At 43.3% G+C, this 24,244-nt stretch overlaps 1 long non-coding RNA gene and 1 other non-coding gene across 2 annotated transcripts; both read left to right on the top strand.

The window, feature by feature from the left end:
* The first annotated feature begins 253 nt into the window (after positions 1-253).
* On the top strand, positions 254-326 carry TRNAK-CUU. The gene has a single exon. It is a non-coding gene; the product is annotated as a tRNA-Lys (tRNA).
* An 873-nt stretch (positions 327-1,199) lies between these two features.
* On the top strand, positions 1,200-23,744 carry LOC122216329. Its single transcript, XR_006200832.1, has 3 exons — positions 1,200-1,486; positions 1,848-2,153; positions 23,223-23,744. It is a non-coding gene; the product is annotated as an uncharacterized LOC122216329 (long non-coding RNA).
* Positions 23,745-24,244: the final 500 nt, after the last annotated feature.

Raw genomic sequence — 24,244 nt, 5'->3', positions numbered from 1 at the left:
CAGAAAGCAGATGTCCAGCAATCTCCATTTCACCTTGGTGGTTGAACTGAGGATCTGTGCTTGCCTTCGAATATACTGACTTTGTTGATAAAGTCATCAGAATAAGAAATAAGTATTTCAGTCAGTACTTCCCTTCAGTGGGCAAGCAAGCACCTTATTTATGCTGTGAAAAGCTTTCAGTCAGAATATGCACAAATAGAACCAGATTCTCTAAGGAAGTTTATAACCCTGAAAGAAAGCAAGTTGGCAGGGCACCTGGCTGGCTCAGTTGGTAAAGCATGTGACTCTTGATCTCAAGGTCATGGGTTCAAACCCCATGTTGGGCATAGAGCTTTAAAAAAAAAAAAGAAAAAAAGAAAGAAAAAAAAAAGCCAGCTGGCTTCTACCATAAAGTATGTTGCTTTTAAAAAGTCTGAGCCCACACCCTACAGCAATTAAATCAGAATGTTTTAGGGTGAGACCCAGACTTTGGTATTAAAAAATATATACCAAGGGGCACCTGGCTGGCTCAATCAGTAGAGCATGTGACTCTTGATCTCTGGGTTATGGATTCAAGCCCCATGTTGGGCATGGAGCCTACTTTAAAAAAATGTATATACTGATTTGAAAATCTATTTCAGTGTGCAGGCAAGGATGAGAAGTGCTGTCCTACTGGAATTTCTCAATTTTGGTTGACTGTGTTTTATAATATTAACGTGCTTGGAATTAAGGTGTGAAAGCTGTTGAGCCTATCTGGAAGCCCCTGATGACACAGAGAGCTGACGAGTGTCATAGTCTTTCTTTTTTAACCCAATAAATATTTGCCAGTGAGGTGGTGACGTGAAACAAGGTCAGACCCAAATAATTTGAATCCGTTCTTTCTTCTCTGATGGGCCAGACATTATGGGATGCATGGTATGTCAGGTCAGCTGGACAGAAGGAAAGAGTGTCACTTTGAAAAGTATTAAGAAGCGGCAAAAGCGTCAAGGATGTGGGGCACCTGGGTGGCTCAGTCGGTTGTGTGGCCGACTTCAGCTCAGGTCATGATCTCATGGCTTGTGAGTTTGAGCCCCGCATCGAGATTTGCGCTGACAGCTTGGAGCCTGGAGCCTGCCTCAGATTCTGTGTCCCTCTCTTGCTCTGCTCCTCCCCCACTCATACTCTCTCTCTCTCTCAAGAATAAAAAAAAAAATAAAAAAAAATGCCAAGGACATGGACAAGATTGTGTAACAAAGGGATCTGCCCTCCTGAGGCTCCCAAGGGCAGATGCCTGGACGGTTGATGGAGCTGCTCTTGCTGCAGAGTGTGGGCAGATAGTCTAGTCCAAGGCAAATCTCGTACTTTCCAGGAGAAGCCACTGAGAATAACACCAGGACTGTGGAGGAGCAGTGCACGGTGCTGGGGAGGAAAAGGGGGATATGCAGACCAGAAAATGAAGACCAGAACAACCCCGAGCATCTGTACCCAGCAGAGCACAAGTCCCATGGAACCAGGCCCAGGCAAACGTGTATGTTCTTAAGATACATAAATGAATGTTCATTTATTTTGAGAGAGAGAGAGTACACATGAGCATGAGTGGGGGAGGGAGAGAGAGAGAATCCCAAGCGGGCCCTGTGCTGACAGAGGGTTCAATATGAGTTGAGTTTGGGGCTCACTCCCATGAATCATGAGATATGACCTGAGCCAAAATCAAGACACTTAACTGACTAAGCCACCCAGGCACCCCTTTAAATGAAAGACTTAAAAAAGAGAATGTAAACCCAATAGTACTGATTAAAAAGCAAATTATCTACGTTGAAGAAAAAATAACGACATATTTTTTTCTTCTGACAATACGGTAAGTTTGCTTTTTCTCTTTCCCTTTACAGTAAGAATTCTCTAAACTGCCTGCAGTCTTGAGGACACCCTTCTTTTCTTCTATGTGGTGGTGAAACCGAAAATCCTAATTATTCCATGATCAGTGCTTTTGTCAAGAGGATACTGAGCTTGATGTCATCACATCGGACTGACACCAGGAATTAGTGTGATGTGGGCTTGCTGAGCTGCGCGTCAAAGCAAATTTTACATAATGAAGTAAAAGCGATCAAGTAAAAAAAATCTCATTAAATGCGTCTGTGAATTTTGAGGAAATGGAAATGACCAAAATGCACATTATGAACACCTCAATGTCACAGGTAAGTAAATTACATCTCTGTTTTAGCAATGTTGTACAGAAGATGTCCAGGATGTCTAACAAGTAAGGTCTTTTCATTTTCCTTGCTAAGAAACAGAGACTGAATGGGATGGGTTGCATGCCCGCCAAATATGCAAAGAAATAAGAAAAGTCTAGTTTGTCTTTGGATAAAGGATCAGCAATCTTCTACGTCTTCTGTGATTGCATTGCAGTAGTCATAGGAGTTAAGAAAGTTGATTGAAACTCCATTTTTCGAATCGAAGTACCTGAGAGCTAGGGGGCACGTTTGTTGTTGCTGCCATGCTGCAGTGGACTAACTATAGGAAGACTAACTATAGCATGAATAACCAACTACAGGAAGACCTGACAGAATCGGTTTTGCACCCTAGGGGGCCAACACATCTGTTTCCAGAATTTCCCCCTTTTGTTAGCCCACAGGACATTTGAGCTGCACTATCTGAATCTGGAAATGTGCAATATCTGAATCCTTAAGGGAAGGATACTGTATGATAATGCCTGCTTGTTTGTGTGGTGTGCCCACCCCAGTTCAGTGGCGGCTAGTTTCCACTGAGCATTGGTGTCTTTGGGGGAGACCGAAAAGCCCCCATTTTTGATAGATTTGGAAGTACTCGCCTGTCTTATCCTGAACTTGTGAGATTCAGTCTCCGTGGGTGCTTTCGTGTCTGCGCACTGTGCGCGAGCTCACATTCCTTTCTGCGCAGTTGCTTTCCTAACCCAGTTACACGCATCCTCCCATTTGTCATTCACCTGCCTCAATCACCGGATCTGTGTTTCAGTGACGTCTATGTCATGCTGGTGTTGTTACGTAATCATTCTCATTTTCATTGTCTGAACTCCTAGAAAACACAGTCACGCTACTCAAAGTGCTGAAAGTTAGACTAGTGTGGTCTCTCTAGAGAGCACAACAGTTAACCCACAGTCGAAGACAAACTGTTGGCGCCCCCGGGGGGCTCCGTTGCTTGGGCGTCTGACTCTTGATTTCAGCTCAGGTCATGATCTCAAGGTTTGTGGGATTGGGCCTGGGGTCTGGCTCTGCATTGACAGTGTGAAGCCTTCTTGAGATTGATTCTTTCTCTCCCGCTCTCTCTCTGCCCCTCCTCTCCACATGTGCACACGCTCTCTCTCTCTCTGAAAGATAAATACACATTAAAAAAAAAAAAGACTATTAACACACAACTACAGTGCTCCTCAGCTGCACACATAAGTCCTATCATTCAGAGTGATGTGGCCACGCATGATTCATTATTTTGAGTCACAAAATATAGACCAGGGGTGGGGTGGGGGTGGGGACAGCAACAACAACTATGGAAAGTAGTCAACTTCTGAAGTTCAGTCTCCACTCAGACTTTTCTCCCAAACTCCACGCTTGCAATCAACTGCCTACCCAGTGTCTCTGTTTTGATGTCTTGAAACTTCTCAGCCTTACCAAGTTCAGACCTGAGCCCCCGATGCTGCTCCTAGAACCACTCCACCTTCAGCCTTCCCTAATTCAGGTGGTTCCATTCTTCCAGCTCTTCAGGCTGGCTTGGAAGGCTCCTTGATTCCTGTGTTCTTAGCAGCCAGTGCGGTAGGAGATCCTGTTGGCCCCATCTTCAAACAGAGCCACACTTCCTGTTATCAAATCTAGCACCAGCCACTGTCACTCTCCCTGGGTTTCTGCAGCAGCCTCCTCCCTGCTCTCCCAATTTCTACTCAGCTCCCACCCCTGGGCAGGTTCTTAGTACGATGACCAGAGGGATCCCTTTGAATATGTAAGTCAGAATAGGGGCTCCTGGGTGGCTCAGTCAGTTGACCTTCTGACTTCGGCTCAGGTCATTATCTCAAGGTTTGTGAGTCTGAGCCCCACGTCGGGTTCTGTACTTTCAGCACAGAACTTCAGATCCTCTGTCCCCCCTCTCTCTGCTCCCCCATGCACGCATGCACACTCTCTCTCTCAAAAACAAATAAACGTTAAAAAAATTGCTTTAAAATATGTAAGTCAGAATAGATGTCACTTCTCTAAAACTGCCAAGGCACATCATGTTACTCAGAGCAAAAGCCAAAGTCCTTACACTCACCTCTAAAACCTGTGTGATCTGGGCACCCTCCTCATCATTACTTCTGACCTCATTTCCTTCCAGGTTCCCGGCCACATGGAATTCTTCCTGCTCTTTGAACACTGCAGACTTGGCCCTGCCTCAGGGACTTTGCATAATTGTTTCACTGGAAAACTTCTCCCAGATAAACATGTGACTGTCACCTCTAGGTCTTTTCTCAGATGTCACCTTCTTTCCATCCGACTTAGCATAGACACCTACCTCTTACCCTGAACTTCTTCACCCCATCGCCTCTTTTCATATAAGGCACTTATTTATTGGGCTTACTGTTTATTGTCTGTCTCGTCCACCAGAATGGGGCAAGAATTTTTGTCTCATTTGTTCCCTGGTATATTGAATGCATTTAGAATCGTGTCTACTACATAGTAGGTGCTCAATAAGTGTTTTAGAATGAATGAAGAAGGTGGTCACCATCCTCTGTTTGGATTATATCCTGGGAAGTGCGGCTGTAGTTGTCGTGAGGTACAGGGTCCCCAGAATAGTGGTGAGTGGCGGGCTGAGGTCAGGGGCCTAGTGGTCACCTGCAGCTATGTCTCACCTCCTACCCTAAATGGTGCTAGCCAGGTTGATCAAGGTTGCAGCATTGTCTGGGGAAGAAGGTTCAGAGGAAATATAAGTATTAGAAGACAATCAGATCCCTCAAAGGTGGTCAGATAAGCGGAGTGATGGCAGAAGGTTGTGCTAGGTTGGGTGGTAGAGAATGCCCTTTGAGAAGATGACGTTTGTTTGTTTTTTAAATGTTTATTTTTGCGAGGGATGAGGAGGGGCAGAGGCAGAGGGCGGTGGGGGGAGGGGGGGGTGCGGGGCACAGAGGCTCCAAAGCAGGCTCTCCACTGGCAGCAGAGAGCCCAATGCGGGACTCGAACTCAGGAACCCTGAGATTAAGACCTGTGCTGAAGTTGGATGCGTAACTGACTGAGCCACCCAGGTGCCCCGAGAAGATGACATCTGAGCAAAGGACTTGGTGACAGGTCCTGGGTGTGTGGGTCAAATCCTAGTTAGGAGGGGGGGGGAGGCAGCAATGGGATATGATAAGTTTATTTCTCTGCTTGACAAGTAATACTCTAGAGCTCAGAGTCCTCCATGTGACCCTCTGTACCCATTGAGCAGATGAAGGAAGAGAGAAAGCTTGAGGACCACGGGGAGAGTTTTTAGAGGCCAGCTCTAGCCGTGCTGCTGTATATCACTACTGCCATCAACCAGAACTCAGCCCTGCTTCAGCGCAAGGCATGCCGGGAAATGTGGCCTACCTGTGTGCTCCAGAGGAAAAGCAAGTGAGCACTCGGCCTCGTCTCTGCCACACTAGAGACCTTGCACAATTCGGGGCGGATACTCAGTGTGAAACACATGGAGCAAGGGGCATCCACTGGTGTGGATGGAGGAAATGTGTGGCCTAGAGCAGCCTTTCTGGAAGGGAATGTGGAACTGTCTTGCTCCATCTATCAGAATTTATGCGACAGAAACGTGCGTACAAACATGAATGTACAGGAAAGACCTTGCAGTATAGTTTTTAATAATGAATAGTTGGAAACATTGGACAAATAATGGTTTGTCTATAAAATGGGATACATATAACTTAGAAATGAAGATAGATCTCCTTATATTATCATTTGAACATATGTCTAGCGAAATGCAAATTATAATATCTCAGAATATTCATACACTAATTTTAAAAATAAGCAATACTTGCATGTGGCCCCAAATTCCAAAGGTACAAAAGGCTGTGCATTGCACAGTCTTTGCTCATGCTTTGGGTCACTGAGTTCCTGTCTTTGCAGGCACCTAGTGCTACCAGTTGCTTGTATCTCCTTGCAAAGCATCTTACACATACACCAGCAAACGCATTTATATGGGGGCACACTCCCCCATATATATGTCTGTGTATTTTTATTGCCCCCTTTTTTATACAAATGCTAACTTACTATACATGTTCTTCTGCACCTTCCTTTTATCACTTAAAGATTTAACTTGGCAACCATTCCATATCACTACATAAATAATTCTCTTGTTCTTTTTATGGCTTCATCATATTTCCATATATGGATATACAAAAGGAATTACTTTTAAAAATAAGTATTTTTACATAGAACTGTATAAAAGATATCCTCAAACTTCATAGCTCTTGCAGAAGTCAAATGACGTCCATGTGGTTATACTTTTTCCGTCCTCATCCCTGCAGCTCTGGACGGCTGACCCCTGACAAGGACTCTCTCCTTGATCAAATTTTAATCAGGTTCCTCTGGGCCTCTCTTTGACTAAATCTCAGCTTTGACCCCCCCATCCTGTGTCTGGCCTTCCCAGCCCAGTCTCAGCAAAGAATTCTACGAAGTCGGTTTAGTGAGAATCTCCTCATCTTTGACATCTACTCAAATTCCTCATGCCCTACCTTTGATTCTTGGTAAAGGCAAGAATCGTTGATGTCCCCTCTTAGTAATTTTCCATCCACCGACACTCTGTTGGCTGTACATCTCCACTTGGCCTTGGATTCAGAGTTGAGCCAGATCTTGCTCCCCGGTTGCCATATCCCTATTGCAATAGCCCGAATAAAGTCTTCCTTACTGTTTTAACAAGCGTCAGATGATCTTTTCTTTAACTGCCCTACTACTTTCTTGAACCCCTTCTTCCTTTGTCTTTCTTCACACACACTCTGCAGGTCTCCTCCTCCTTCTCTGGCTGTTCCTCCTCCTTCTCCCACCCAGCCATCATGTGGTGGTATTTTTCAAGGCCTAAACCCCATCTCTTCTATTCTCTACTCTCTGCAGTGATCTCATTCATTATAGAGCATATTAAATCACTGGCTCGTAGATAGTTATCACTAGCCCAGGCCCCTGCCGTGGGCTTTCACTTGACTGCATAGACTTTTCTTTAGATTTCTTTTTTTTTTTTTTCCTCTTAGATTTCTTGACGGGAACACTCAGCCCCAAGCTGTCTTCCCAAGCTTGTAATTTCCCTCGGCCGCCACGCTCTCTTTTGCTACAGCGTCGTGGACCCTGGGCCCGGGGTGCTTTTGCTCTCGATGGCTCAGTGTGCTGAGTTAATTGCTACTCATCATTCAGACCTGAGCTCAGTCAGTCCAGAGCCCCTCAGAGTCTTCCCTGTCCCTGCCCTCTTCACAGGCCCAGATTCCACTTCTGTGTGTTTTCATAGCAATACCTAAACCTCTCATTCGTGACCTCCCTTGAAAAAGGAAACATCGGGGCGCCTGGGTGGCTCAGTCGGTTGAGTGTCCAACTTCAGCTCAGGTCACGATCTCGCGGTCCGTGAGTTCGAGCCCCACATCAGGCTCTGGGCTGATGGCTCAGAGCCTGGAGCCTGCTTCCGATTCTGTGTCTCCCTGTCTCTCTGCCTCTCCCCCATTCATGCTCTGTCTCTCTCTGTCTCAAAAATAAATAAATGTTAAAAAAAAATTAAAAAAAAAAAAAGAAAAAGGAAACATCAGGCAGATCTGGGTTGAGAGGTACCATGTGAAGTGACTGTTTTGGACTCTTCAAAAACATCAGTATCATGAAAGAAAATACCCACGGAACAGTGCTTGATTAAAAGAGACTGAAGAGATATTACCCTTGTGCGGGCAGTCTCTCAAAGCCATTATTTGGACAGTTGGGGACATTTGAATAAGGACTGGATATTGGATAAAAGTATTGAAGAAATGTTAAGTGTCTTGGGTTTGATAATGATATTGAGTTAACATAGAAGAATGTCCTTCTTAGGAGATACATGTTGAAGTGTGTAGGGTTGAAGTCTCATAACTTACTGTCAAGCAGTTCAGGAAAAAAATGTGTGTTTATATATGCCTATACCTATATCTAAGTTTAGATATGTGCCTATACCTATCCTTCATATACATGTATATTTATACATAAGTACATGTATATATACATGTTACATATAAACAGGTATCTACAGCTATATCTGTCTAGAAAGAACAAATATGGAAAAAGGCTGAGAATTGATGAATCGAGGTGAAGGGTATGCTGTACTGTCCTTGCAGCATTTTGTAGGTTTGAAATTTTCCAAAATAAAACGTTGGGGGGAAATGAATGATCACATAAAGTACAAGAAGCGTTGGAGAAGAACTTCTTGATGACTGTTGTTCAGGCCATCATCATCCTCTTTTTTTTTTTTTTTTTTTTTTCAGTTTATTTATTCATTTCGAGGGGGAGAAGGGCAGAGAGCGAGGGGGACAGGGAGAGGGAGAGAATCCTAAGCAGACTCGGCACTGTCAGTGTGGAGCCCAATGCGGGGCTCAAACTCATGAAACGTGAGATCATGACTTGAGCTGAAACCAAGAGTCAGACGCTTAACCGACTAGGCCACCCAGTTGCCCCTATCATCCTCTTTGTTTTTAGCTACAGTCCAGAAAAATTGCTTTTTCTAAAAAAAAAAGAAAAAGAGAAAGAAAAAAAAATCTAAGACACAATATAAAGTACAATCCAACTGATAACACCTTAACTTAAATGGCTCAACATCATTTCAATCCAGTAGCCTTACAAACTCTGGATAACATCATTTTCTTAATCAAATATTCCACCTCTACTTGGCCAAGTACCACTCACACATTCGTCTTTCAAAAAGAAATTAAAAGGAAAAAGATTTGGTGGCATTATTGTTGCTGCCCAGTATCTTAAGCCTTGACTATATACAATTCCCCTTTTGTTCATTTTATTTTACTTATTTATTTATTTTTATTATTATGTTTATTTTGAGAGACACAGAGAGAGAGACAGAGGGAGAGAGTGAGTGGGGGAGGGGCAGAGAGAGAGGGAGACACAGAATTGGAAGCAGGCTCCAGGCTCTGAGCTGCCAGCACAGAGCCCGACGCGGGAGTCAAACCCATGAGTGTGGGATCATGACCTGAGTCGAAGTCGGACGCTCAACCGACTGAGCCACCCAGGCGCCCCTCGTTTTGCTCATTTTAAAGATGAAACAAGGACTCTGTTAATCTTGTGCTAGTCTTGTCTGGGGAGGGACAATCCTTCACCCTTGCTGTGATCCCTCACACGGTTCCCATTTCCTGCATATGCAACCATTTACTCAGATGCAGATCCTGTAGCTTACATCATGTCATGTTTATGAGCTCTGCACACTGGTTGCATCCTTCAGGCTTTTAATTCCTTGCAGTTCACCCCTACAGTTTCCTGAACCATTGCGTGTGAAGAAGAGAGTTGGTTTTCTTCTTTTTGTTGTGAAGGGATTACCCACTCCCCACCCCTTGACTGCCATAGCACTGAATGGAGAATTCAACCTTCTTTCCCAACAAGATAGGAAAGGGGGAAGGCATGATAATAGGAGGACAGAAATACCACGGTTTTTTTACCCACCAAATTAAAATTTTATATTTCCGCTTTTTCTGATCAGATGCCTGTCCTCTATTCAATTGCATGTATGTACCTGTGACAGATCTTAATTTAACTTTTAAGTGTTCCTTGAGAATTTGGGAATTTTATGACAGCATTTTATTAATGTCCTCTAAGTCCGAAATTTTCATTAGAGGATGTTGGTTTTTGTCTCTCATGAATTTATGGATTCACATCATGCACAGGAAAAAATTATGTGGATGTTCTTCCTCATGGGGAGATGCCTTTCCTGCCCCTGCTCCCCAGGCTGCCATGTGCATGGGGCTTTCCTAGGCATCAAGGCCACCTTGGTTTGGAGAAATGCCAGAGGTGGAAGCATCAGCTGGGCCATGCTTTCATTCTACTTGTCTACATTTGATTGAAGTCCAAGAAAATTTCAGTTCATGGAGAAGACATCTCATAATCTGTGTTCATGGAGAATAACACCAAGTGGAATCACCTTGAAACAGGCTTGTAATAGCTGCACAGAGCAACATGGCCTTCCCCCCACCCGCATTTTCACATAAAGGGGTCAGATTTCCAGAAGAGTAAGTCTGCCTATTGTTTTTAAACCACTTTAAACTCATTGTCTTGGTAATGTCCCCAGCCCTGAAGAGAGGCTGAAAGTCCACCTCAACTTGAGCAGATAGTGACCTGGTCTCATTAACTTCCTTTGGGAGGGCTGTTCTCTTACTTGCCATTTAAACCATAGATCCTGAGGCACTGGGTGACTCAGTCCATTAAGCGTCTGACATCAGCCCAGGTCATGATCTCACAGTTCGTGAGTTTGAGCCCTGCATCAGGCTCTGTGCTGACAGCTCAGAGCTGGAGCCTGCCTCGGATTATGTGTCTCCCTCTTTCTCTGCCCCTCTCCTTCTCATGCTCTGTCTCTCAGTCTCTCAAAAATAAATAAATGTTAAAAAAAAATTCTTTTTTAATACAAAATAAACCATAGGTCTTATCCAGCATTTTGTACCTACCAGATTTGGCAAGGGGAAAAAAAAAGAGATTAATTGCTTAGATCACAAAGCAGAGTTAGGCAGCTACCAGCTGGCCCCCAACATTCGCAACCAAGGCAAGAGTGTAACGGAGGCCCTGCACCAATACATCCAATATTTACAAAGCCAAAGTGACAAGATGCTAAATGAAATATGTCTTATCCTCCTCCCATGATAAACACATATTTACATTAACAGAATCAAAAAACATGTATAGGGTGCCTGGGTGACTCAGTCACTTAAGCATCCGACTTCAGCTCAGGTCATGATCTCATGGTTCATGAGTTCAAGCCCTTCATGGGGCTCTCGCACAGAGCCAGCTTTGGATCCTCTGTCTTCCTCTATCTCTGCTCCTCCTCAGGTCACATGTAGGTGCATGCACTTCCTCTCTCTCTTTAAAATAAATAAACATTAAAAAAAAAAAAACACCCCAATGTATAAAGCTGTGGCTATAGACAATAAAAGTTGACAGCATATCATAGGGGACTCCATTTAACATTTACTGCTCATGTCTGGGTGATTGATGATGGTTGGAGGAATAATAAAATAAAGACAAGTAGAATTCAGATTTATTAAATATTTTGTTAAATTATTTTTTGCCTTCATTTCAGCAAAATCCCTGACTTGTTAAAATCAGGATTTTTACTGAATTTGAGAAGAAGCAAGAAACTGGGTGCTAAGTGGGTGCTTTTCACTCTTGTGAAATACATTGTTACGCAAGAACCCATGGTAGTCACAGTATCATACATTTCTGGTGGGAATGTAAAATGGTGCCACTGCTTCAGAAAACAGCCTGGCACTTCCTCAGAAAATTAAACATGGAGTTACCATATGACCCAGCAATCCCCCTCCTAGGTATATTCCACCCGAAAGAGTTTAAAACACATGTTCACACAAAAGTTTGTGCAAGGGTGTTCATAACATTATTCATAATAGCGCAACAGTGGGAAAAACCCAAGTATTTATCAACTGATGAATAGACAAACAGAACGAGCTATCTCTGTATGATGGAATATTATTCAGCCGTAAATAACAAGGGGTGAGGGGCGCCTGGGTGGCTCAGTCGGTTGGGCGTTCGACTTCGGCTCAGGTCACGATCTCGCGGTCCGTGAGTTCGAGCCCCGCGTCGGGCTCTGTGCTGACAGCTCAGAGCCTGGAGCCTGTTTCAGATTCTGTGTCTCCCTCTCTCTCTGACCCTCCCCTGTTCATGCTCTGTCTCTCCCTGTCTCAAAAATAAATAAACGTTAGGGGCGCCTGGGTGGCGCAGTCGGTTAAGCGTCCGACTTCAGCCAGGTCACGATCTCACGGTCCGTGAGTTCGAGCCCCGCGTCAGGCTCTGGGCTGATGGCTCAGAGCCTGGAGCCTGTTTCCGATTCTGTGTCTCCCTCTCTCTCTGTCCCTCCCCCGTTCATGCTCTGTCTCTCTCTGTCCCAAAAAATAAAATAAACGTTGAAAAAAAAAATAAAAAAAAAAAAATAAACGTTAAAACAAAATTTAAATAACAAGGGGTGAAATACTGCTACATGCTACAACATGGATGAACCTTGAACACATCATGTTAAGTAACAGGAGGTGGTCACAAAGGACTATATACTGTATGATTCCATTTATATGAAATGGCCGGAGAATAGGCAAATCCAGAGACAGAAAAGTAGATTCACGGTTGCCAGGAACTAAGGTGAGGGAGGAACGGGGAGCGAATGCTCATGAGTGTAGGGTTTCTTTTTGTGTGTTTGTTTCATTTTCCCTTTTTATTTTTATTGTTTTAAATGCTTCAAGTTTTTATTTAAATTCAAGTTAGTTAAAAGTACAGGGTTTCTTACTGGGGGTGATAAACATGTTCTGGAATTAGTTGGGATTATTGTACAACTTTGTGAATATACTATAAACCAAATTAATAGGTTGAATTTTAAAAGGTTGAATTTTATGGTGTGTGAATACTATCTCGAAAAAGATTGCTATTAAAAAAGCCCACATGGGGCGCCTGGGTGGCTCAGTCGGTTAAGCGGCCGACTTCCGCTCAGGTCACGATCTCGCGGTCCGTGAGTTCGAGCCCCGCATCAGGCTCTGTGCTGACAGCTCAGAGCCTGGAGCCTGTTTCGGATTCTGTGTCTCCCTCTCTCTGACCCTCCCCCGTTCATGCTCTGTCTCTCTCTGTCTCAAAAATAAATAAACGTTAAAAAAAAAATAAAAAAAAAAAAAAAGCCCACAAATTTTGGGGTGCCTGGGTGGCTCAGTCGGTTAAGTGACTGACTTTGGCTCAGGTCATGATTTTGCGGTTCATGAGTTCAAGCCCTGCATCAGGCTCTGTGCTGACAGCTCAGAGCCTGGAGCCTACTTTGGATTCTGTGAGTCCCTCTCTCTCTGTCCCTCCCCTGCTCATGCTCTCTCTTTCTCAAAAATAAATGAACATTAAAAAAAAAAACTCACAAATTTTAAAAAGCTAGCTCGTTCCCTCCTTCATCCATTCAGTCTGTCAGTCAGATGTTTATTGAGCATCTATAAAGTGTTAGGTAGTGTTTTAAGTGCTGGGATTACCTGTATCAGTGAACAAAACAGACAAAATTCCCGGCCCTTGTGAAGGTGATAAATTAGAAGAGAGCACAAGCAGAAAATTTTAGTTCAAGTGTTAGAAAGAGGATCTGGAAGAAGTAAAATGTTTGCAAGTAAGTGTGTTGTCAAAGATTGGTGGGAAATTTCATAACAGAGTCTCTGTTGAGTCTCTGTTGGGCCCAGAAAAAAAACAAAAACAAAAAACAAAAACAATCCTCCTAGCATTCCTGGCAATTATAGTCATGTTCTCAGACTTCAGAAAGCATAGGAATCTCTGGAAAGTCTGAATAAGAATGGAGATTGCCCAGAATTCTGGTTCCTTAGGCCTCTACATTTAATTACACTTTTCATTACAGAGAATTTATTTAAAAAATTTTTTTAATGTTTATTTATTTTTGAGAGAGAGATAGAGTGTGAGTAGGGGAGGCGAGGAGAGAGAGGGAGATGCAGAATCTGAAGCAGGCTCCAGGCTGCTCAGAGCTCAGATGCAGGGCTCGGAGCCTGATGCAGGGCTCAAACTCACAAATGGTGAGATCATGACCTGAGCTGAAGTTGGATGCTTAACCAACTGAGCCACCCAGGTGCCCTCATTATGGAGAATTTAAAACAGATACAAAGGTAGGCTAGAATGGGGAACACCCATCCAGCCCCAGTGACAACTCTGGAAGACCAACTGCAATAAGGACTGAAGGGCCTTTCACCAAGGTTCTCAACCTCATCACAATGGACACTTTAGGCACTATAATTCTCTGCAGGGGCATGGGGAGGTCCCAGGCACTGTAATGTGTTTATCACCATCCTGGCATCTACCCACTAGATAACCAGTGGCATCCCAACCCTCAGTCATGGAAATCAAAAATGTCTCCAGACGTTGTCATATGTCTCCTGGACGAAAAAAATCACTCTTGGTTAAGAACCATCACTTTATTTTTAAAATTAATGTATTACTATTTTCTTGATTGAAGTATAGTTGACACACAGTGTTACATTAGTTTCAGGTGTATGACATAGTGATTCAACAGTTTTATATATTGTGCTGTGCTCACCACAAGTGTAGCTCCCGTGTGTCACCAGGCATTGCTATTACAATACCATTGACTACATTTTCTATGCTGTACTTTTCATCCCCCTGACTTATTCCATAACTGAAAGTCTGTACCTCCCACTCCCCTTCCTCCATTTTGCCCATCCCCCCATCCCCTCAGCTCTGGCAACCATCAGTTTTTTTTCTGTACTTATGAGTTTGTTTCTGCTTTGTTTTGTTTTTTTTTTTTTTTTAGATTCCACATGTAGGTGAAATCATATGGTATTTGTCTTTCTTTGTTTGACTTATTTCACTTAGCACAATACCCTCTACATCCATCTGTGTTGTCACAAATAGTAAGATCTCATTATTTTTTTATGGTTGAGTAACATTTCATCGTGTATAACATCTTTTTAAAAAATTTTTAATGTTTGTTTTATTTATTTTGAGAGAGAGAGCGAGCAAGCGAGCAGGAGAGAGGCAGAGAGGATCCCAAGCTGGCTCCACACTGTCAGCATAGAGCCCAATGTGGGGCTCGAACCCACAGACTGTGAGATCATGACCTGAGCTGAAATCAAGAGTCGGATGCTCAACCAACTGAACCCCCTAGGTGTCCCTATACCACATCTTATTTATTCATTCATCTCTCAGTGGACACCTAGGTTGTTTCCATATCTTTGCTACTGTAAATAATACTGCAGTAAATACAGGGTGCATATTATATCTCTTCTAATGGGTCTTTTTTGTTTTCTTTGGATAAATACCCAGTAGTGGAATTATTGGATCACATAGTATTTCTAATTATTGAGGAGCCTCCATACTGTTTTCCACAGTGGCAATGCCAATTTAGATTCCTACCCAACATGCACAAGGGAAGAACCATTGCTTTAGATGATATTCTAAGTCATGTTTTTTCTGACTCTTGGCCTGTCCCCATTGGATTAGCCATCGGTTCTGTTACTTAGAAAACTACTGACTCTTTGGGCTGCAGACTAAGAACAAATTGTAGTTCATGACTCAGCATACTGGACACATAGTAAGGACCCTTTCTCTGAGGAGACTGATTGGAGTCAAGGTGCTGGTCCAACCTGTGTGGTCCACATTGCCTCCTGAACCCACAGTCATACTGAACATGGCACTACATCCACCATCCTACATTGGACACAAAGTTGAGGACCCTGCTTCTGATGCAGAAGCCTCCACTACATGCAAGACTTATGACTTCTGCCAAAAATTGGCCCCTTTATTTAACAGTGAAGGAATCCACAGGACAGGGGCATTGGCTCTACCCATTCTTGATGGATTGCCTACATTGGACCTTTGACTCTCGTTTTTTTGGCTTCCAACAGTGCTTCACCATTGTTACACTTTTTTAGGTTATGATGTTGCTGGTCCAGTCTCATTAGCTGACTCTAGGCATACCATTGTGGTGTTTGAAACCAGACTATCATGTATTTGGCTTTCTGGATCATTTGCAGGTTGACAGTGGTGCACCTTTTGTAACAAAGCCTGCAAAGCCACCCAACAAGGGACTGAGAGTCCAAGTATTCAATGAATCTATATGCTCTCTATCATCCACAGGCTTCTGGTATTGTTGAGCTTTGAAACACTCTCCTTGGAAATCAACTCACAAAGATTTCAGACTCTACCTCTCTCATCTCCTCCTTGTCTAAATACCTTAGTAAGGCAGTTTGGTCACTGTGATGTTTTTGTAGTATGACAGCTTGGCTAGACTAAACCATATTTCTGAATTCCCATAGCTCAGTGTTGGCCTCCTCTGATGGCAGATTGGATACTCATCAGTGTCATAGCATACCAGCCTTTGTGAGGGAAAAGCCATTCTGTTGAACCCAGGCATGGACTCCATTACCCACTATGGCCAAGCCATCTCATACATGGACTATTCCATGTACACTCTTCTCACTTGTACATGGGCCTATTGAGCATTGGCATCACCACCTGATTAAATTTGTGAAAATCTATCATCTGAATTTTGTGCAGGCCAAACATATAAGTTAAATGAAAATATGTTGGGGATCACCAGGTCTGCATCTTTTGAGCTTTGGATGGTGGTGGTTCTGGATGGTGGTAGCAAGAGATAGGGATTCCCCCAGGGATAGGGCATTGATTTTTGGTTGAGTATTTAAGGTAGAGGTGGGGAGGAGCAGTTCTAGAATCTTTCACTTGACCTGTCCCATCACAATAGGCTTTATTCTTTGGGTCAGGAAAGAAATGTGGGGATTTCACCAGCTGGGAAATATATCTGATGTGACTGGGGAAATAACCACAAGATTAGTTCAAGGTCTCACCTGGCCCACTGTGAGATGGACTTCAGCCAAAACTCTATCTGCCGATCTCCATAAGCTCTTTCCTTTCCATTGGATGATGGGGCACTTTGGCTTTCCAAAGATTAGGTTCAGATATGAGGCAATATCCACAATATGGCAGCTAGTGGGATGAGCACAGCTTTAAAAATGACCAGAATCTGATTCTTGACCTCACTTTTTTCCAGTTTTTTTTTTGGGGGAGGGTGGGGAGGGCAAGGGGAGGAGGAGAAGAGGCAAGGTTTTTAAGCTCTCTGAGCCTGTTTGCTTATCAGTAAGATGGAGCTAAAAATACTTATCAGATTGTTGTGAGGATATGGCAAGACCACTTACATCAAGTGTTTTAAGTGCTGCCTAGAATGTAGTCTAATGACCATGAATACCATTTACTCCTTTTTTTAAAATGTGTTTTTAAGTTTATATTTTGAGAGAGAGAGAGTGAGAGAGCCGGAGAGGTAGAGATAGAGGGAGAGAGAGAGAATCCCAAGCAGGCTCTGCACTGTCAGTATGGAGCCTGATATGGGGCTCGAACTCACCAACTGTGAGATCATGACCTGAGCTGAAATCAAGAGTCGGACACTTTAACCAACTGAGCCACCCAGGCGCCCCCATTTACTTCTTTTGGAAGGAGAGTGCAAACCTGAGTTGTTGTCATTCCTTCATCAATATTTTGATAACTTACATTCCATAGCATTTTGATTTTTCTAATTTAATTTCAAAGGTTTTACATCACTTAATTATTCATAATATTTCTTGAAAGTAGATTTGAGCTGGTACAAACCCCCCTTGAGATTTTAGATACTTAGACCCAGAGAATATAGATGATTTGCTCCTTATTTTCACACGATGAGCCATACAATTTAACTTACATTTTGAAAATACATTTGTACTCCTATCCTAGAACTTAATTTAGCAAGTTATTTCTTTTAAAAGTTGGTGAGAGTGTAAGAAATTTTGCTCCAACCAGAGCTACTAGGAGTATAAACTGGGAAAGCATGTCTGCAAGATTTAATACAACTAAGAAAAATACCAGTAACTTTAATGCAGCAGTTCATCGTCTAGAAATTCATTTATTTTGTCCTTTTTGTAACTTAAGTTACTTACATGGATCTTTCACTTTTAGCCTTTATTTTTCTCTAACATGAGCATTTAGGGCTGTAATATCTAGACAGTGTTTGTGATATGGTAGCATTATCATTGTTTTTCATTTCTGCATCCTAAGTGATTTCCACTTCTTCTTTGACACATGAATATTGAGAAGTTACTTCATGAGGAGATGCCTGGCTGGCTTAGGGGGTAGAGTCTGTGACTTGATCTCAGGGTGGTGAGTTTGAGCCCCACGTTGAGCATGGAACATACTTAAAAATAAATAAAATAGAAGTTATTTCATGAATTTGCAAATATGGCGTTTTTCTACTTTTCTTTTGGTTAACACTTTCTAACTTAATTGAATTATGGTCAAGGAGTGACACCAATCCTTTGAGATTTGGTGAACAATGTTACGTGGGATCTTTTTTCGTAAAAGCTCGATGTGAAATTCAAAACAATGTGTGCTCCACAACTGTTGTTCCGTTTTTGCCCCAAAGATAATGCCTTTGGCTGCCAAGTTTAGTCAATATAGTAACATCTTGATCAAAATATTACAGAAAGTGATGTGTAAAATATCCCATGGATAGTAGCATTGTGAATTCCTGCTTGTAGTTCTGCCCATTTTTTATTTATATACAGTATTTTATGCTATTCAGTTAGGTTCACAGAAGTTTGTATTTATTTCATGTTCTGGTGAATTAAACCTTTTATCATAATGGAGTGATCCTCTTTATCTCTAGTAATGCTTTTTTGCCTTAAATTCTATTTGGTCTGATAATAACATAGCCACATCTGCTTTCTTTTCCTTAGTTTGTCTAAATACATCCTTTTGTATTCCTTTACTATAAATCTTTTAAGTGAAAATTTTCAGTTATTTATATTATGTATATTCTATTATAATTTATATGATAATCAGTGACCCGTTTGGAATACTTTTGTCATCTTCTTTTGTGCTTTATATTTTGCCTTTTCTTCTAGTTCTATTCATCTTTGGCTTCTTTTGTACTGGTGAAATACTGTTATAGAATTCCTTTTTTTTTCCTTTGTACAAGTGTGGGATTTCTATTTCTAGTCTAATAATTCTTACCTTAGGTATTTTGACATTCACAATTAACTTATTAAAGTCCAAAATTAGTGAATAGTTTTACCATCCTTCACATCATGCAAGGATATTTGAATACACTAGCCTCACATCCTCTCCCCCTTATTTTGTTGTTCATCTTGTTATTTTAAGCCTGGCAGACATTTTTATTATGTTTTGCACCACAAGTGTTCTTCATTCTTTCCTTCGATCTTTTTTCTGGATTGCTTTCCATCTGTACTGCAGCTCTGTTGGAGGCAGAGCCTCTACTTTGTTGGCTTGGAATGTCTTCATTTTGCTTTCATTCTTCAAGGGTACTTTTATTGATTGTAAAATTCCAAGTTGACAGTCTGTGAAAAAAAAAAGCATTAACAGGGTGGCTCAAGACCGCTATCTTTAGAAAGGACTGCTTACGAGGATGGCCTGAGGCTGGCATGTGGGTCCTTGGATTTCAGAAGTGTTCCCATCATTCCCTGACTGACAAGAATGGCTTACTGTGTCGAAACTGTACCATATGGTCTATGTTGAACATCTGCTCTCCTACTGGGAGTCTGGAATTTTGATCTGTGCTAGACAGAGGTGCCTACGTTCCCAGTTCCCAGTACAAATCTTACACCCTGAGCCTCTAATGAGCTTCCCTGATGGACAACATTTTACACATGTTGTCACAACTCTGCTGGAAGAATCGAGCGTGTCCTGTGTGACTCCCCTGGGAGAGGACTCTTGGAAGCTTGCACCTGGTTTCCTTTGGACTGTGCCCCACGCACCATTTCCTTTTTTGTTTGTTTTTGTTTGTTTGCTTGTTTTTTGTTTTGCTTTATGTCTTTTTACTATATGGAATGAGTCCGACTATACGAATTGCTGAACCTGAAGGAGTCCTGACACACCGTCATTTCACCTCAGAACACTGGGTATATTCCATCATTTTCTGGCTTCCGATCTTGCTGGTGAGAAGTCAGCTGAAAGTCTAGATGCTATCCTGATACTCTCAGCTCAAGCACAGTGGCTGTCACACGGTGGGAACTCAAATACTTGCCCAAAAATGGTGAAGGAAGGGATTCTACAAGAAGAGGCCTTAGAATGTTAAATACCCAGAGACATTCCTGCTCATCATAACTTGTGACCCAGGCTGCCTGAAGGATTACTCGGGCCTGGAATTGAGCAAGAAGCTTTCTCCAGGAAGAAAGATTCTTTACAACACATAAATAGGGGCACCTGGGTGGCTGAGTCGGTTAAGCGTCCAACTTTGGCTCACGTCATGATCTCATGGTTCGTGAGTCTAAGCCCCGTGTCGTGCTCTGTGCTGACAGCTCAGAGCCTGGAGCTGCTTCGGATTCTGTGTCTCCCTCTCCCTCTGCTCCTCCCTGCTTGTGCTCTGTCTCTCTGCCTCTCAAAAATAAACAGTGAAAAAAAAATTCTTTTTAAATACAATACATCAATACATATATACATACAAAAAATTATTTTAGAGGAACTTGGGCAGCTCTGAGGCACCTGTGGGGTCTGCTGGACTCACAGGTCAATTGTGGGAGGCACAGGCTGAGAGCCTTAGAGGCTGAGGGTCAAGGATTCCTAAGATACCTGTGATGCAGCGAGTGGAGTTTAAGGGCCAACAGGTGGAAGAAGTTGGAGGTCCCTGCTTAGTTTTAGGTGAGAAAGAGCAAGTCTCTTGTTTGGAATGGCTGGGAAGGAAGGTACAATAAATGCAAAATCTGCAGGACAGGGTCAAAAAGTGGGCCAAGTCGGTCTTGGAGAGAGGCTAGGAGGCTTGTGGAAGTAACCCCTTTCATTGCTTCCAAGGTCTCTTGCCCCAGTCCATCCTGAGGGAGGAAAGGAGTACCAGAAATGAGTACAGATTCCCAGAGCTTGTGTTCCAAAAGGGAGCTCAACATTATGTTGCATATGACTGCAATTCTCTGTAAACACTTTTAGTTGGTCTACTCCTGCTCTTCACCCTGCAAGATTTTTTTTTTTAACCTAACCCAGACTTGCTCTCAGGGGTCCTAATTCCACCCCAAGGCATTTTTGACAACAACCAGAGGTTGGGAGAGTTATACCCTGGGGCAAGATTGTAAATGGCCCCTGATCGGGATGCAAAACAGCCATTTGCCAGATCAGACTGCGTACTGCATTCCTGATAGCCTGTTAAGCTCAACCAAGAAACATCTTCTGGACACCTCTCAGGCAAAGCCGTGATAACCAACCACTGGGGCTACCCTTTGGTTGTGTTCACAGTTGTTTACTTGCCTTCTGCTAGGATACATCTGGTTTGTGCAGGAACCAGATGTGATTTAAAAGGGGGTATGATAGGCACCTCCACCTGCACATTCTTTCATCTTTATGGGTGACACTAATTTGTTAGGCCAATCCCCCCTGGGATGGAATATGGTTTTTGACATACTATTTTGGTCAGGGGAGGCAGTTTCAGAGGCTTCCGCTTGACTTTTCCCCCTATAGTGGTTCTTCCCCACAGGCTGAGGACCATATGGGGTTATTCTGATTGGGAAACATGTCCATTCCAGTGATCTATTTGTGGATCAGGGAAATGAGCATCCGGTGGATCTATGGGCACAGTGGGTCCACTATGACTTGGCCTGGCCCAGATGCCATGTATGAGCTGGGCTCCATAATGATGATACTTCACGTCTCTGCTTCTCAGTGTTAACTCATCCTGTGTCCAACAGGCCTTGAAATATCTGGTTATTCTCCTTTCTTCTGAGGTCCCTTTAGAGGTCCATTTGGAGAGGGACCATCACTACCATATACATTTGCCATGACATTGTAGGATCTTTCCTTATGCAGCTCAGCCTCCCTTCAGTCAGAGGTCTGATGGGCAACTGATCATAATTTTTTACTGGGATGGCTGCCTTGAGCCTTTATCATCCATCTGATTCCCTTTAGTTGTATAAATTAAGCTATATCTTGCCCCCTAGGAATACTATGTTCTAATACCATCTCCATAATTCTCTATGGGAACAGACTCCTCTGGCTGCTGTGAATTACAACTGTTCTTGTCATGTATTATAGTAATCTTACCCACCTTGCGGCTGGCAGTGGCGTGCCATCACTGGCCTCTATTATTTTGAGATTCTGTCATCCTCATCAGAATTAGAAGCGTACTTCTTTCTGCACGGGCATCTCCCATCAGCCCTGGCCTAGAGAGGAGCAGCCACTGGACTTTTTACCCATGCTGGTGGCCATATTCACTAGCACATTCCTTATCACTTGGGAAAAATAGAATGTTCTTCAGGTCCTCCTGTGGACCACAGCCACCTGGTGGGTTTTCTGTCCTCAGTAGCCTGTCTACACCAGCATGCCCACTTCTCTGAGTCTTTTGATCCCTTCAGCCACTATTTGCCATGGCAGTGCTGGCAGTTCTGTTTCATTTAGTGCAAGCCATTGCTTTTTCTAAGCTTCCATGAGCCAACCAAGTAGAGCATAAATACCACTGCCTGCTCCTTGCCAGGGTGTTACATCCTGTACCACATAGCAGTGCTCCCAATTCAATCCACTCTCCATCCAACTTCATGGTTTGCCTCCTTTGATGCAACACAAGGAGAATCCAGTCCCATGTCAATTCTCCAACTCCTGCTGGACTCACTGGCCATGTCCTGCAGTTCCACTGGTGTTCGATTCCTTCTCCCACTTGGTAGGCCTGCTGTCTTCCCGCTATGGCCAAGAGGACTGCAGTGTGGTTGCTCCAGCTGGGAGGGATCAAGACAAGGTAAGGCCTAGCTGACGGGTTTAGCGGGCAAAGAAACAATGAGCTACTTTTTCAGATTGGGCACTTTATTACTTATATAGAGAGTGAAAGTGTGAGCAGTCAGAAGTGCCAGATCCCTATGGCCCTTGTGCAGGGTGACAGCAAAACAAAAGAGGCCAGATGACAGCAATGTGGATGATGGATGGCACCGTGCCAGACTGCGGCTAAGGATGTGCGATGTGGCAAGAGCGGTGGTAGGCAGAATTTGAAGGTGGCCTCCAAGATTCCCACCCCCTGCCGTAATGTCCTGTCTAATCCTCACCCCTTGAATGTTGGTGCCAACTCTATAAACTATAGCCAGCGTTTTATAGTCTGTGGTGGTCCTCATAGGAGGGTGAGACCTAAAGTCCCATGCCTCTCTGGAACCAGGGAGGCAGATGATAAACTGTCTCATGACAGCTCCTCAGAAGACTGCCTATCTTGTCATAGTTTAGGGGGTTAGAAGGTGTTCCTCCACGACATGCATCAGACTTCAGTTTAGCCTTGCCTACGTGGGCTATGTGGAGACATGCAAGGTTGCCGGGGCACTATAGTGGAGATGTTTTACCTCACCACCTCTGTACCTCCATATATCATGGCTAAGAATTCTTTTTAGGGGCTCTTGGCTGGCTCAGTCAGGGAGCATGCAACTCTTGATCTTGGGGTTCTGAGTTTGAGCCCCACACTGGGTGTAGAGGTTACTTAAAAAACAAAATGAAAAAAAGAGAAATATAAACCACGCCATCAAATACTATAGTTAGTTGTACTGATAAGAGCTTAGACCAAATCCTTTTTCCTTACTTTAGGCAACAATGAATGAGAATGGCCACCTCCGTAACTCCTCGTAGGACAACCAGGCTGACTTACAAGAAGATGGATGGCAACCAGTCTTCCCTTCCAGGCCCAGGCCAATTTAACATGTCATTAATTTCAGTGCCAGAAGAGGTGTTGGTTATTACACATACCCTGACTTGACTGGTCAGCAGAAAATCCAGGCAATGTGATCATCCATCACCACTGACACTGGATAGTTCGGACTGTTTATGAGTGGCAGGTGATTATATACCTGATATTAACTGTGAACAGTACTATTCACTTGGGGCAAAGGTATATTAGCTATCGTAGCCCAGCCCAACCTCAATACTGTGTCCTGCCCATGGTTACTTAGATTCTGCTAATAGAAGGTTTGAGTCATCTCAGCAGCAGCATTTTACTTATGTGAGGTCAAGGTCTAATTCTTGCAAGACCGGGGTGTTGGGAGGGGCACCTAGGTGACAGGTTGGGTGTCCTCCAGCTCAGGTCATGATCTCATGGTTCGAGAGCTCAAACCCCACATCAGGCTCTCTGCTGTCAGTGCAAAGCCCACTTCAGAACCTCTGTCCCCCTCTCTCTGCCCCTTTCCCTTGCTCTCTCCAAAAAATAATAAATAAATGTAAAAAAAAAAAAAAAAAGACTGGGGGTTGGGATTAGCCGTGTAAAGGAAATTTAAGTACCAGAAAGAACCTATAAGAGAGAATACTTTCTAGAAGAATACTTCCAAAGTGTTCAAAGAAGGAACTCTCAAGCATCTATCAGCAGGGTCAAGAGGGTGAGACAGATTCAGCAATCCAAGGGAAGTGTGTGTGTGTGTATTTAGGTGGAAGAGGGAGATCAGCAATAATAAGATAAGCCTAAGTAGAACCATAAGTGTCCTGAAAATTAATTTTTTTGATGTGTTGGGCAAAGATTCTCCGCTTTTAAAGTCCTTAACTTAAGGTGTCCACTAGAATGGGTGTCCTGCAGTTAGGGCACAGGCAGTGGGGACTATGTGGTACAAAGGTTACTCCAA

Source organism: Panthera leo, chromosome A3 (genome assembly GCF_018350215.1).
Source record: "Panthera leo isolate Ple1 chromosome A3, P.leo_Ple1_pat1.1, whole genome shotgun sequence".
Classification (NCBI taxonomy): domain Eukaryota; kingdom Metazoa; phylum Chordata; class Mammalia; order Carnivora; family Felidae; genus Panthera; species Panthera leo.
Note: the sequence above shows the minus strand (reverse complement) of the source record. Positions and strands in the feature narration are given on the sequence as shown.